The following is a 16056-nucleotide window of genomic DNA, read 5'->3' as shown; positions in this document are numbered from 1 at the left end:
AAAACACAGCACAGCCCTGCAAGTACATGCAGTGCTGTGGAGTGGAAGGGTAAAGAGAACCACTCCAGCCCCACTGTACAGCTGTGATGATCTACAGTAGCTGTTTGCCACAGTTTTCTTTTGTCTGTAGTTGCCTGAAGGAATCAAAGCTTAATAAAGTAGCACTTCCACACATGAAAAAGTGAGTGGGAAAATGTCTGTGTCTCTCTCTAATGCCCCTTCTCACTGATGACTCTTTGACATTTCTTTTATGAGCAACTTTTTTATTATTATTATTAGTGGAATATTGTTAGTTCTGTGGGACGACTTTAAAATGATAGGAAAAGTTATACAACTGGGATCTCAATTATTCAGCACAGCCATTTTAATCTTCCATGTTATTCGATCCAGAACAAGGCAACATATGTCTTACTTCCAATTAGAATACAATTCTCACTATATTCATCATATATCGATGTCTACTTTTCCATTTGCCAGAGATATGAAAGGCTGTGATTCAAAAGGTGCCATTCAGACTGCCCTACTGGTGGACCATTACATAGTGCCAGCAGGCTGCCTGTAGCTGAGTGCTGTGTCACAGGGAGCTGCTAGGCACCTTCTTCCCTGCAGAGCTCCTCAGCAGCTCACTGCATCTTGCAGAAGTGGTTTCTGAGGTGCCTCTGCAGCCCTTGTGTCGTGTGAATGAGCAAAACTGCAGAGCGCATTTGTTCAAGACTGCTCTAATCTATGTGGCAACAAGGTCACCTCCCTTGGCCCTTGCAGTGGTTTGTGACGACTGGGTGCTTTGTGACTCTGCCTCTCTTTCCTCATTTATATGAATGGAGAACAAAGCCTTTCTACCAGGGAGGTGGTGGAGTCAGTGTACCTGGAGGTGTTCAAGAAATGTGTAAACATGGCACAGAGGGCATGGTTAGTGGGCATGGTGGTGGTGGGTTGATGATTGGACTAGATGATCTTAGTGGTCTTTTCCAGCCTATATGATTCTATGATTCTATGTTACCTAATATCTGAAAAATATATCAAAAGATATTGTGAAAGCCTTCAGTGACAGTAACGCTGATATTGACTGTCCCTTCCGTGATATGAAGTAAAAACATGCATTCAAGATTTGTTCTAGCTCTACGTACCCACTAACCGTGATGTGAAAACTCTTTAATATTCCTTTGGCTTCAGCCATTCCTACCCAGATGGTGACACCTGGAGAAGGCTGTGTCACAGAACAGATCCCAAAAGCTGTACCTGGGCAAAGAGTCACTCTGTGAACGTAAGTATGCTATAGCAGTCTGAATCTCTTGAAAAGAAGGCACAGCCGAAAGCTCAGAAGCATTTTTCTCACTGCCACATCCCAGGCTGCAAGAGAGGCTCCCTACACAGCTGCCAAGTGATGGCTGGAAGACAGGTGACATCAGGTGGCAGCAAGACTTCTCTGAAGTGTCCCTACAAGCAGAGGCTGACCCAGTTTTCTTTCTTTCCCTCCCATTATGCAGGTCTCCAACTGTGATTCATGCAGACAGGAGCTGAGAGCAGAGCTCTAGTGCTGCAATGGACTGGTGTTCTCTAGGCCAGTGGGTTGACTAGAGCTAAGGAACCTTCCAGAAGGTGCAACAGTGGCAAACAAAGTCATACAAGCTCCTACCTCTTTGGCTAGTGATAGGTGCATCTGCAGAGAACAGTCTAGAAGTGTGGGAAAGAAACCCACTTTCATCTATCATACTGTTTCCATCTCAAACTTTGCTTCTTTATATAATTCCAAGTATCCTAGCAGGTCACTTGGTTGCTGTAAGATGACTTGGAGGAGATGGATGGGGAACAAATGGTTCACTAATTCTTGTGTTAAGAGAATTCAAAAGGAGCCAGTGAAATTTGCAACAGGAGGTTCAGTGGAAGCAAGGGGCAGCACGTTTCAGTACAGTGCAGTGTTGCTCATCAGTGATCATCAGTGATATCAGTGAAATCAGTGACACAGATGCAAACGTGAGCTCAGGGATATCCTAATCCATTTGCTGCTGGACGGTGTGAATCTATAGTGGAAAGTTTCTCTTCAGTTTTTACAACTTTTCACAAGGAAGCCAGCAGCAGAACTGGGAGAGAGAATACTAAGTGAGATCTTCTCAAGCATCGGTTCTTCAAATGCACATGCTTATGTTGTAGCCTGACAGCTCAACCAGACATCCCATGTGTCTACATACATGTTCAGGTGCACCCCATCCCGAGGCAGGAATAAACATGACAGCAGGGAAGCTCGCATGTGGACAGCTCACCCCACTTTCTGTGGCACAGGGCTGGACCCCTGATCTTGGGGTAGGTGATCTTTTCAGAACTTAGTGAGGGGCACACAGGGCTTGGGGAGAGGAAGGTGATGCTGCAAAGTGACAAGTGTGTCATGTACTCTGCAGCTCTGGCAGACATGCTTCATCCTCTTAAAATCTCGTCTGGACTGTGCTGCAAACTGAAAGGACTAAACACACTGCATTGTGTTTGAACTGGTTTTTGTCAGTGAATGTTTTTACTGCAGGTGGCAAAAATTTGCTCTAATCCACATAGGCAATGCTTTGCAAAGGTGTGTGAGGGTGTACTCCCACAGCACTGAGCTTTTGTGATGATTTTTCAGGGCCTCTTCAAAAACTTTTCCCTTGCTAATCTTGATGATGAGCTCTAAGAGTCATACTAACACTGGAAAATATTTTAATATCCTTGTAGACAACTTCTGGCAAGGGCTTTTACAAGAAGACCAAAAACCAGATATATATATTTTCACATAAATATTTGAAAAGTATTATGCTGAAAATACTATTTTTTACTCTTCTGTGAGGGAAAAGGCTGTAATAGCTGTAGTATCACGTAGCAGTGGCATCCTGAATATGGTGATGAAGGGACAGAGAAAGTCCAGATTCTGGCACCATTAAGTTTTTCCAGATGTGGCTCCACATTTACACAGAGAACACCTGAGATTTAACTTATGGCATCATGACAAGGAACAAGAAATTGATGAAGCCAAGCTACCTGTGCCCTTCTGACAGCTGCAGGAAGCAGCCTCATCATTTCAAAGGTCCTGAAAACGTGAATCCTTCAAAAACCTGTGCCCAGCAGAAAGGCCATGGCAGGAAGCTGTTGAGAAATTGACATTTTGGGAAGGGTGCTAACAAGCACCATGCTAATAAGATCTTCTACATTTTATTTTATTTTATTTTATTTTATTTTATTTTATTTTATTTTATTTTATTTTATTTTATTTTATTTTATTTTATTTTATTTTATTTTATTTTATTTTATTTTATTTTATTTTATTTTATTTTATTTTATTTTATTTTATTTTATTTTATTTTATTTTATTTTATTTTATTTTATTTTATTTTATTTTATTTTATTTTATTTTATTTTATTTTATTTTATTTTATTTTTGCCAAAGTAGGAGCCTGCCCTAAAGATTGCATTGCTTGGTGAATACCCAAGGGAGGGGACTTCAGGTTGGCTTCTGCGGGCTGGGCAGGGAAAGGGGATAGGCACTGGCCAGAGAGAGAGAAATCATCTCCTACAGCATTTGGTATATTCTGTCCGTGGGTCTGCATCCAGTGCTACGTTCACACACCTCTGTGAGGGAAACAGAAAGACTTTTAAACATGCTTCACTCGATTTCATCTAAAAAAATTATAAAATGCAGATGTTCTTGGGTGGTGAGCTATGTCTACAACACTGGGGAGGAATGTATGAAGAAAGAAAAAAAATAAAAGCCACTTAAATGAGAACAGATAGACTCATACAGCTCACACAGGAGAGAATTAAGGAGAAGAGCAGTTATGAACCAGCTCAGGTGAGTCAGTAATTCTGATAGTGAAGAATCCTTAACTCATTGTCCTTACTGTTGTCCCCAGGCACACATGGCCACATGGATCTGAGAACTTACTGTGTCCTCTCACAGGGTCCTAAGTCACTGACTACGATGTGGATGCTATGTTGGGAAGTTAAGGAGAATTGGGTGCTCTCTGCTGCAGTGCTACCAGCAGGAGGGGGAAGGTGCAGTGGGTTTGGGCTTTTTAAGGTGGTTACATATATGTTTGGTGACTGGAATTACCAGAGAGTAACTGTTCCAGAGGGAGCCATCAAATGCTGCTGTCCCCACAGGCTGTGACTGAATAGCAGCAAGTATCCTGCCTGGTAGCACCAAGTACGTATTCAAAGGGTTGAAAAAAGAGCAGTATCTTCTCCATGCAGGCCAACTCAGGCAGGTGGGAGCCTTTCCACCTCCCTGTTCATGGCCTTCCCCCCTGCCTGCTGGGTGTATTTGCACCCAGAGGCATTGGCTGGTCTGTGGGTCACTGGGACAGAGAGGAACACATGTGGTCAGATCCAGAGCTTTCATCACATGAGTATGCGTCAACATGTCACTTTAAAGTAGTTCAAGTAAGAGAGATGGGGGAGCAGATGAGGAGGAGGGAGGCAGGAAACATGTCGTAAATCCACAGTGAGAGGGGCTCTGAAGTAAGAGCATTAAAGACTCTGGAAAACACATAAAAATCTGCCATCAAGAGGGCACTGTCAATGCATTCTGTCAGTACCGTTTGCTTTTTATTTCCTAGTGTGCAATATGATACAAAAAAAGTTCACCTTTACTAGATGATCCATGAAAGCACGTATTTTGCATGAGATTTATTTTTTGTGTGCACAGACCTGGCATTTCCAGACATGGGTGGATATCTGTCACCGTCCCATACAAGGTCATTCCTGTCCCAAGCTGGCAGCACAGTCGACCCTGCTGGGTGCTACCAGCACCTGTGGTCTCCTGGGGACTCTCCCATTTATGTGCTGTTCCCAACATGTGGCCCACTTCTTTTTGTTTCTACTTTTTTCTTAATAGAGCCAAACAGAGGAATGTAAAGTTAAATAAAATATAATGGAGAAAGATCAGACTGGAATAATTTTCCCCCAAAATCCCATTCGTGCAATCATCAGATATGTGAGGCTTTGCACTTTCTCATGTTGCTATTGTAAAAAGACAGAAAATTTGAATCCACTCAAATGTTACAGCGAGTCTCAAGTGCTACAAAGAGTTTCTGTAGGCATACATCCCACTGCAAGGATCTGAATTTACCCCAGCACCCAGAATATTAAGCATCTTGAGGCTTGAGCTTTTAGATAGAGATTTGAGAACTGGGAATATCCTGGCTTGCCTAAAAATGACTAGTGAAAGGAAAAATTGCCAGCACAGCAACCACCAGCCTCTCTGGCAGCCAGCTGTACCTCATTCAGCTCTGGGACTCAACATGTCCAAAGTGGGGAAAAGGCCTCCAGGCTCTGGCTGACAGACTCCATGATGCAAGCAAACCATCCATACTGTGTAACCGAGCCTAGAAAAGATGAAAAGTTATCACCCCACCAGTGCATGAGCTAAGATGTCCCAACTTCTGAGGGGCACATCCTTCTGACTTATCCTACTTGTCTTAACTCCTTGGCTGTCCTGTAGCATTGCAAGGACATGCACCTGTAATTTTGGCAGCAGCTGACTGTGTTGGTTCTGAATCAGCATGTTTCCATATACCGCACACCGTACCTGCAATGTACTCTTACATCTTGAGCATTATGCCATTGGGAGGTAGGAAAAGAAGTCAATTGTACACAGGTGTCCCTTTAGGGCCCAGCCCAGCACACTGCTCCCTTCCTTAACAACCCAGCACACCTCAGTCTTCTACTAGCACAGCCTGAGCGCTTTTTAGACCACATTTTCATTTCTCCAGTGTCATTGCCAGTCCATGCATGATCTATGAGTGATCAGGTGCAGTGCATTTCACTGCTATGGGGCCACCTGTTTGTGAGCCCTTCCAGGTTTGTTATGTATTTCCTTCCCCTTGGTACAAATTCCTACTTTCCTGTCTTTCCTTCATCTCTGTTTTTGCAATGGCTACAGAAGTGCATCTGCTCAGCATCCTCTGGAAAACTGTGCTCCCTCTGTGGGAGAAACACAGGAGCTCTCACGTGCAGCTGGCCACTTCCCAGTGCCTTAGAGCTGCTTAGCCTGAATTTTGCATGGGTTTTGTTTGTTCTGAGTGTAAATGTGGCAGCAGGTTGCTGCAGCACGTGTACTTCAGGAGCACTTTAGCGAGCTCTCAGGGCTGGTTTTTTGGAAGAAGGTTTGAGGATCAGTCTCCGTGGGGTTTCTTTGGTCAAAATGTGTGCTAAACAGCATATGAATGTCCTTGCACGTGTGCCTGGTCCGTGGCTCCAGCACAACCCAGACTGTGGGAAGAAAGTGGGGGTGTATCCCATGTGGCTAGAGCACCCTGCATCCTCAGGGATGGGCTGATGGGGTGGGGGGCAGGAGGAGTGCATTCTCATGTGGGGCTGGGGCAGCTGTGGCCGTGGGTCCCACTGAGAGTCCCATGAGCCTGGTGGTGTTTGCCAGCTTCAGCCCCCAGCCCCTTGGCCTGCAGCCCAGACCCACAAAATATAAACCAAAGAGGCATAAACAGATGATTACATGAAAAATATATCATGATTAGCCAGATAGATCCCAAATGTCTGTTCTGTAAACGGCAACAGGCAGCACAAGTGTTCCCCGCAGCTGCAGTTTCTCATCTTATTTGTGTAAGTGTGCCATTAAGCTTAGACATGGGCAAAATAATCTCTCCTTGATTCTCATTTAGAAATCTGCTTAAAAATGTATATTATATCAATGTTATATCCAACCCTTTTGTGCCTGGTATTATACTGTAAACTGGTTCTCACTCAATAGAAAAGCTGCACGCGTTTTTCTGCTGGCTTACTTCCTTTTTGATCTGAAGTTAGTGAAGTGGTTTGTTTTGTGAATGAGAGCTGGATGCTTTCAGCAAGATGGCAGTAACAATGACCTCTGCCTGTGCACTGCATTCTTGCCCAGTGGGAGGTGAGGTCAGAGGAAGGGGTTGCTTCATTGATGAACCTGCTGCGTCCAGGATGCAAACTTGCCTGGAAAGGGAACCACTCAGAGGGTTTCTTGGAGGAGCCTAATGGAGTAATGCTTCTCTTCTTTTAGTTTATCCATCTGCTGAAAAGATGGGTCTGATTCAATACAGCTTGGCATAGAAAAATTTTACTATAGAAAATGGCAATAAACTGGAGAGGGAGAGGGAGGGTAGACTTTAATTTTCCTATTGCTACTGCCTATATCGTAGGAGACTATTTGAATTTCACAGCATGAAACACTTAGCAAGGACAATGCTAAAAAATCAAAAACAAAGTCTTCCAGCCATTTCCCAAGATAAGCAGCAGGTTTTATACTGTTTGGATTCTAAAAAGCATTCTGGAGGAAGATAACCTGGAAAAGAAAAAATGTGTGAAGCTGATTGTTAACAGCATCTTCCAGCATCTTGCGCCCAAAGGCCATTCAGATGGAGATGTGTCTGCCACTTAAGATGCTAGTGGGCTATAAAAAGATATTGTGTAAAAATAGCAACTTTTCATTTAATCATTTTATCTCTTGAATAAGGTGACAAAACCCATGTCTTTGTTTTCAGAGTTGGAGGGGGCTTGGAGTGCAAGAACCAAGAATTTCAAAGAAACACAGTTGGAAAACACTACCGGGGTTTTTCTCCCTTGTGTCTTCTCAGTCCTTAAAAACCACAGTGATAAGCAGAAAACTAGCTGTGTTTTGCTGCCATTTTTACACCATATACAGATTCATTAGCTAATCCTCTTCCTTATTTTTCTTTTCTCAATTTGGCATCCAGTTTGCTTCATCTGCAGATGGAGGAGCAACCATATTGAAAGTGAAGCAAGACATCCTCAGTCCAAGCCAAACCACAGCCAGAGAAATTGCAAACACAGCATTTTATTTTAGCTCTCATGCCAGTGTCAGCCAGGAAGATATCTATTCAAGTCACTGGAATAACACTGGCACAAAGTTGGTTTCATTGAAATTATGTTCTAACTTCAGCATATATTTTACTTGTAAACTGAGCAGATGGAAGGCACTGGGAGATCATCACATCAGAAAGCAGCAATTTTCATTTCATTTCATTATATTTTATTTTATTTTATTTGTAGTAAAACTGTTCTTTGTTATCCTTACTGGAGTCTACAAGGGCGAGTTGAACTACACTCACCAGCTAAAAGACAACACTTCTTCCCTATAAGGTGAGCATGTTGAATATAGCTTATCAACGTGGTTGTTTCTTTTTCTTTTAATTCACCTCCTGACCTTTTAAAATTACTTTACTCAACAAAGGACAATAGGGCCAATCCAACTCCCATTAAAGTCAGCAGGAGTCCTTTCATTGGCTTCAGCTGATGTTGGACTGGGCCCAATAAGACAGACTTTAAGAATAAAAAATAGTAACTCATATAGACCTTTATCTTGCCCCCTGTGGCTTGATAACTGACCTCCCATCATGTTCTCTGGGACAGGATTGGACCCATAAGGCCAAGTTAATCTCATAACCCAAAGCTTATAAAGTATTTGCATTTCCTCTTTCAAATCACACAGGAATATGTGAGATGTACTCATGACTTTATGAATGGGGAAATGCTTCCAGCTGAGCAGATAGAGTTCATCTTTGGGCTGCTTTGTGCCCCAGGGCCTTCCCTTTCTAAAATGGGAAGATGACAAGGGCAAGAGGCTCAAAGATGACTTCATGCATCTCCTTCACTTTTTCACTTTCCTGCTCCTTTTTCTCACATAAGCACCATTGTGATCCTTTGCCAGCACCATGCCAGGTCACCCTGGCTCCCACCATCTGCACTCATTATAGTCCCACAGGAAAGAGCCATGGGTGTCCCCCGCCGCCTGTCTGGCAGTGAGCAGAGCAGCTGCTGAGTGAGCTCGATGCCAGCAGCTACTGCCAGCAGGGCTGGCCTGGAGCACAGGTGCCTGTTGGCCTGCCGGGAGAAGGCAGGCTGGATTTTGCACTCTGTTACACCTTTGGCCAGGTAGACTAGGCATTTGTTCCCTAAATAACATTTAATATATATATATACCCTCACATGAGGAAATTTCCACCAGCTATACAAACCCTTGGTCTATTTTATGACACAGATTTTCCAGCAGCCCTGCATATGACACAAAGCTGATGTTATTTTCTCCTGGTTTTTCACGATGCTTTTTCCCTTTTCTTTCTAATTAAGATTAGAACAACTCCATGTGGAAGACTCCATCTCCAGCACACCAAATTGAAGCCACCAAGCGAAGAAAGACCATTTGGCAGCTCTTTAAATTGCTGTTAAAATTACCACCTCCTGTAGGTAGTTGTGTGTTTTATTCGGGAGACCCTAGATCACAAATTTTCTTTAGGTTAAAAATAAATCCACTCACTGGCATCTGCAGAGAATATTTTCCAATGTCAGAAAACTACCCTGCAGTCCGAGTAATTTGTAGCAGCCACCCAGGGTAAGGTAGGCTCGATGCTGCAGACACGCTGCAAGACAGGATGCAGCCCCTCTGCAGAGAGGCAGATGCTGTTCCACACTCACCCCGATGTCATGAACCCTTCTTCTTTTTCAACAGAGTCTAAATTTACCCTCTCCTTAAATATAGATATACAACAACGTCTTAGAGCTCTCAGATATCCTCGGCTTCTCCCTCCGCACAAAGGAAGAGCTCCCCTTGATGCCTGACACCATCAGCAGTGGTATTCTGAGCGCTCTCCCAAATGCACTGCAGCATCAACATCAGTCACTTCAAAGAGCTCTTTCATGTACCACATATTTTTTTATCCAGAAAGCACAAGCAAAAGGCAGATCTGGCTGAAACTGGCTTTATTCGGCTCGCCACTTGTGTGGCCCTTCGGAAAGGTCTCTGAAGAGTGAACAAACTTTCCGTGTGAGCAGGTGTAAGATATAAAGCTTTTTCTGTCACCTGTTGTTAGCACTGCAGTGTAATTAATGGCTTTGTATTGCTCTCTGGGGTGTAGGTCCTACTGAGTGCAAGATTCCTCCCCCGCCTGCAGCACAGAGCCGTCCTGTTCCTGGCTGGGACACTGCATGGAGGTGGGCAGTTTCCATTCCTCACTGCTGAGGCTCCCACTCATGTCTCAGGAGAAATCCAACTGGCCATTCCACATCAGGGCCTGCCACGGTGGGACACAAAGCAAGGCCACCTTCATAGCTATCACCTTACCCCTGCAGAAATGTGGGCTGCCCCAAGGCACCCACCTCTTTGAAAGTGATCAGAGCCCTGTGCGACTTCATCACTCAGGGTCAGCTCTCCTAAGAGCGATGCTCTGAGGAGGACAGTCACACACTGCTTCAGGAGCCTGCATGCAGGAAAGCTCAGGGAGATGGTTTTTTGTACCTCTTTTTGGGAAACAGTTCTGATTCTGTGTGTGCCAGACAGAAGGGATGGAACAGGCTCAAAGGAATCTGCCTGCATGCACAACAATGCCCTCATGTTGATCTATCAGATCCTTACTGTTGCTGCATGTTCAATGCTCTCTCTGCCTGGTTCTCACTATCTTTAGGAAACAGAAATCTAATTTAGATCCTTAACCAATGTAAGCATCTCCTGTCATCTAGTTCTCTGCTCGAGGGAGCTTTTGCTCTCTGCTTAGCAGAGGAAACCCACCAGAAAAAGGTATCTGATTTGGGCAGTAAGGTGACTGAAATCAGTTGGGATAAATCCAGTTCACAACCTCAAAAATCACTAATTAAGCATTACCTCAGCTTCCTATCTCCTGTAAACATAATATCTGATTAAAAATAATAATTAACTTTTGCTCCAAAGCAGTAGTATCAAGTAAAATGTTATCAGGAATCTTCTGGTATAGTCATGAGATCTGACAACATTGCTTACTGTTCAAGTGCCACCTAAAGAAACATTTGCTCCTTATGATTTATGAGCATGCAAATATTCTGGCAAGTCCTCTGCTATTGGATCTCAGCAGGGAGAGACAAGCCAGATACTGCACTCTCCTGCTAAGAGGAGCAGGAAGACTCATACCGTATTTACTGCATATACCTTCATTGGCCAAACAAGGCAGGCAGCCAGCATCCCACTCCATGCATCAGCCATGGCTGTGTCATGTTTCTGCAGCCAAATGAGAATGTCTAGGCATATGGTGGAAGGTTATTTTCTGCTTTTTTTTTTTAATTTTATTCCTAATAGAAGATTCGAAGGTGTTTGTTTTTTTTTGTTTTGTTTTGTTTTGTTTACTGATAAAAGAATAGAGACCGAGTCTCTTCAAGCTCTTAATTGCTTGGGTATAACTAGTAAAAAAGTTTGCTTTTCACAGCTAGAAAGCACTTGTCTATAGCCAGTCACACATAAGAGATGTTTGGGATAGTGTTTTTTTCCATGTATCTGTTCTCTGAATATTAAGGAGCAAGTAGAAACTAATCCCCTAGAGGATATAATGTTTTCTGCTGCCATGGACTGTCATGTTCTTACCAAAGACACTGATTTCCTTTGGACCCACAGATACTGCCATTTTTCTGATTGATTGAATGTGGCTGCATATTTCCAAAATACACAAAGGTGAGACAACCACAAATGTATAATTAATGAATTGTTACGGCCCTATTTACTACATAAGTTACCTGAGCCATGGCTGGAAAACACATCCAGCCAACATGACCAAATGCATGCCAACATGTAGTATATTTTTATTAGGTTACATGATATGAATGTTTTTAAGAATCACTGATTTCTCTTGCCTGCCAGAAGTGTTGCCCAAATCCATTCTCTACTTAATCGTGAAGGAATGCTGTTCAAAAGATTTAGGGTCAGAAGTGCTCAATAAATCAATCCAGATACACTCCTAATGAGTGGTGAATTAAACAGCATTTGTTTTAAGATCAGAGGTCCTCTTGGGAGATTATTTTTTATTGCTCACTTGCAGGTATCAAGAAGCTGGGAGTTAAGACCTATTAAGAAGGTTCACAAAAGAATCCGGATCTTTCTTACTGAGAGCATCTGATTATGAACAGACAACAGTGATAAATACGTGAGATTCATCTCTTCCACTGGAATGCTCTATGTGCTGAATTAAGAAGAAAGAAAAAACTGGAGCTTCAGCTAGGAGGAAGCTATTCTTTATCTATAAACCCAGGTATTTGGATAATGTCTATAGATAGCAACATGGCTGCTCACCTTCTGGTTGCTTGGAGCAGGAGGTGGATATCCACAGAGGAAGCTGTCCCTGGTAGCACTGGGCTCCCTCCTCCTCCCTGGCAGGAAGGAGAAGCTGGGACTCTTTGCTGCCTTGCAGGACAGTGTGTAAAATCTCAGTCTACATGTTCATGATACTGCTTGCCTGCAGTGCACTCATGGTTCCTTCTAGCCTTCTAAGTTTTTGAGAAACTGTGTTGTTGTTTTTCAGAGCGTTAGAAAGTAATTCCAGCTTTCTGACCACTCCCTAATATCCCATTGGAAGAAATGGGAACTCCTTGGTCCCATCCTTTCTGGGATCCCCAGAGCTGCCACATGCCCAGCTGTGCAGCAGTGCCTGGGAGCCTTGGTTCTGAGCCAGAGTTGAGCTGCCCATCTGCTACAGCCAGGGGACACCAAGCTCGTGATACTGCCTAACAAGCTCTGGTCTGGGGGCTGATAAAGGTTTCTAGAGTCAAAAATATTTCCATGAAACATATTTGTTTTTATATATCCCCGTTAATCAACTATCAGTTCCTGATTAGTAAGGAATCATACTGGTTTGGTGGGTAAAGTATGTTTTGGGTGTGGGATGCTCATGGTGGCTTCCAAATCTCTAACGAGATCCTATGGATGTATTAATCCAGGGAATGTCACTGCTGGAAGTATGAATGTGCAGCTCATACAGGACAGGAGAAAGGATGAAGATCTAAAACTTTGTCTGGGACAACCACATTAGCATTAAGGTTATTTTGGTTAGGCACCTACATCTTTTCACTGATTTCATTTCCTTTTGAAAACATAATTTAGGCTCATAAGTTATTTTGTCAATTTTAGTCACTTTAGCACAAATTAAAAACTTTCTTCCAGAAGTTACTTTAGTATTTGCACATTCCCTGTTTTACAGGGAAAAATATATACCCTCACATATGTCAGTTCACAAGGACAGGCCATACAGAAAAAGATGTGACTTTATATATAGCAGTGATAGATGGTTTCTTTATAGAAACCACTTGCACATAAGAGAACAACTGTTGTGTGTTAAATACATCTCCTGTATTGAGCATGGAGTTCATACCTGTCGTTGAAGTAAAAATTCAAAGCGGGAGGGAAAGAACTAACAAGCTCATGAGATGGCATGAGATAGCCACAAGAATGCTGAAGAATCCACCATGATTTTTGTTATTCCAGCGAGAGCCAATGGAAGTCACGTTGATGTGGTGCTTGAGAAACTTGGCAAGTAGTTTTGCCAATTCTCACCTGGTGTGCCTGGGACTCTTGATTCCTGTACTGAAGAAGAGGGATGAAAATTCCGGGTACTGAGAAGTTAGTTACTCACAAAGCATTAACAGCTGGAGATGTGCCAAATCGTTATTTATTTTTCTGGAAAGGGTATTAGGTATTATTCAACAAGATAAGATTTTCTTTCCATGTGTCCATACCAGCTCAATTTTGGAAGATGAAACGCATACCTAGAGGATTATGGGCCCAGAAATCACCTTTTCCAGGAAAATGAACTGAGTGAATCACTTCAAACAAAAATGTGCTGAAATGTTAAACAACAGCTCTCTTGATTTAATGTTGTTGTTAATTATAAAAAGACCTCTACGAAAACTGAAACAAGTTAAGACTGATACTGTTATATAGAGCCAGTATTTTTAAGGAAAACTGTGAAACTGACCACATTTATTTATTTATTTATTTTTACCTCAAACAAATCTGAAAAATGGGCAAAAAATATATCAGGAAAAAAAAAAGGTCCTGTATTATTTTCCAGTGATGGAACAGCCAGAATTGAAATAAACCTCTTGATTTGGCCAAGGCCTGCTATCCAAGCCATGGCTTGGTAGACCTTCAGGCAGCAGAGTCATCTTCAACCTTGGTGCCAGATAGAAGCAGGTCTTGAACCTTCCAGACATCATGATTCAGCCATGCCTTCAGAGTGAGACTCTTTCCAAAGCTGAAATCCTTCAGAGTCCTCTGTGGCCTAACAGCCATAAGCTCACAATGCAAGTGAGCTCAGACAACCACAGTGTACTTCACTTAGTTTTTAAAATTATTATTAGTGTCTCACACATGAGGCTTCTTTTTCCTGAATTCTGTGCACATGCAGGAAAATACTCTGCCTCCCTCCCCTTCCACGTGAGTTTCTCCCATGCAGTTATTGTGTAGACATATTCACATGCATAAGCACAAAAATGGGGGCTGAGAGCATTAGAAGGGCAGGAGCCCAGTGCTGGTGGCTGCTAACAGGAGAATAGCTGAGGCTGTAAGGCTCCACACAGACCCCTTCCAGCATTGGAAGAGTGCAAGGAGCTGATTGCACCAACTGAGATTCCTTTCCCAGATACAGCTGCCACTAAAATCTTTAATTTTATTATTTTTTTAAACCCTTGTGTTTTGAAATTGAGAGAAATTGAGTGTTTGTATCCAAGGAAGAGAAGCAAGCTTTGGATTCAGTGAGTGAAGAAAGAGGAGAGAGTTTCTAGGAAGGAATATCTGACCACTTCAATAAGCCTCTAAGTGTCACTGCAACATTTTTGCTCCTTACTTGAAAGAAGTGGAATACTTTGGGACTGTTTTAGATGACAGTGTGGTGGTAGAGCAGAAGTGGTGCAGATGAAGAAGACTGATGGCAACAAGTATCTGGCAAGATTCTGTTAGGCTGAATCTAATAAAAGTGACAGGAAAGGTATCTCAGACCTTTCTGCCAAGCCATAAGGGTGTGATTACTTTGCCTGTAACATGCTGTAATCTTCCCTGAATCCACAAATCATTTTCAGTACACGAGAGCAACCTTTTCCACGAGCCTTCTCAGAGTCTGGGTATAGATTCACCAGGTTTTCCAAGATGTGGCATTATTGCATTTCCCTTCCTAGTTTCATCTATTCTATCAAGTCCCTTTATTTATGTCCTGATGACCCCTTATAAGCAGAGACTTCCTGCTACTTGACATGGAGCATTTAGGTTCCCAAGACTTTGGACATTAGGTCTACATTGCTGTTGTCTGATTTTGCCAGCAGGAAACCTAACCCAGCCCATCAGACTGCCAGGAAGTATTTGGCAAAAGAGTTGCCTGAATATTGAAGTGTATATGGGTATCTTTAACATGCAGTAGTTTAATCCAGGGAAATAAGCCAACAGTGCCACAAGTATGCAAGAGAAGTTTTGGTCTACATGTGCTACATATAGGCTTGTATTTAGAGGGAGAGAGAGAGAGAGGTATGGATGGAGCAAGAGAAGACTCATCCAGGGAAAACCAAATAAGGCAAGCTAGGAAGTGAAAAGCCCTTTAGCACAGGCTTGCTTTGGTCAGCTATATTTCAGGTGGCTTCAGCAGTGGGACAACATGTTAACTTATCACTGAAACCCAAATATGGCACTGTATGCACAACCACATCATGAAATCATTCAATCTGAACCACATTTCCCATGGCCAAGAAGCAGGGCACCACTGTGGCCAGGAGTCTTCCCAAGCATGGCATGTCCTCTCACTCAGGTAGCATCAGCCCTGAGTCCCACGTGACTCTGATTCCTACTTCTGTGCAACCAGCAGCCATCAGCCCCAGCAGCCAATTAGAAAGTCTGTAAAATGCCCATACCACCCAGCTTGGAAGCAACAGGCTCCTGGGAAAGGGCGCTGGAGCCCACACTGGACAAATGCCACCTGTGGACTTCAGAGGCATGCAGGCAAAGTGCAGAGCTGCTGCTTATCACCCAATGCAGGTGAGGGCAGTTTGGTCCATGTGATGCAGAGCTAGCTTATTCTTCTTGTCCTTCCAGCAGGGTTCAGGGCTATATAGAGGAAGAATTGATTTCTGACCAATCTAGTGGGAACCACCTCTATTTCTTGCCCCACAGCCCCTCTTGAGGCATTGAGAAAGGGATGGCAGGAGACACAAAGACCTAGGGTGGGTGAGCAAGTAGGCCTGTGGGGTGGCAGTGAGGTGAAAAAGGCTGGGAGCTTTTGTATTCTCATCTTGCAGTCTTTCCTATTGCAGCTTTAT

This window comes from Cyrtonyx montezumae, unplaced genomic scaffold (assembly GCF_038088225.1).
Source record: "Cyrtonyx montezumae isolate F1298 unplaced genomic scaffold, pur_monq_1.0 scaffold_3, whole genome shotgun sequence".
Classification (NCBI taxonomy): domain Eukaryota; kingdom Metazoa; phylum Chordata; class Aves; order Galliformes; family Odontophoridae; genus Cyrtonyx; species Cyrtonyx montezumae.
The sequence above is the reverse complement of the archived record's forward strand: the minus strand, read 5'-3'. Positions refer to the sequence as shown.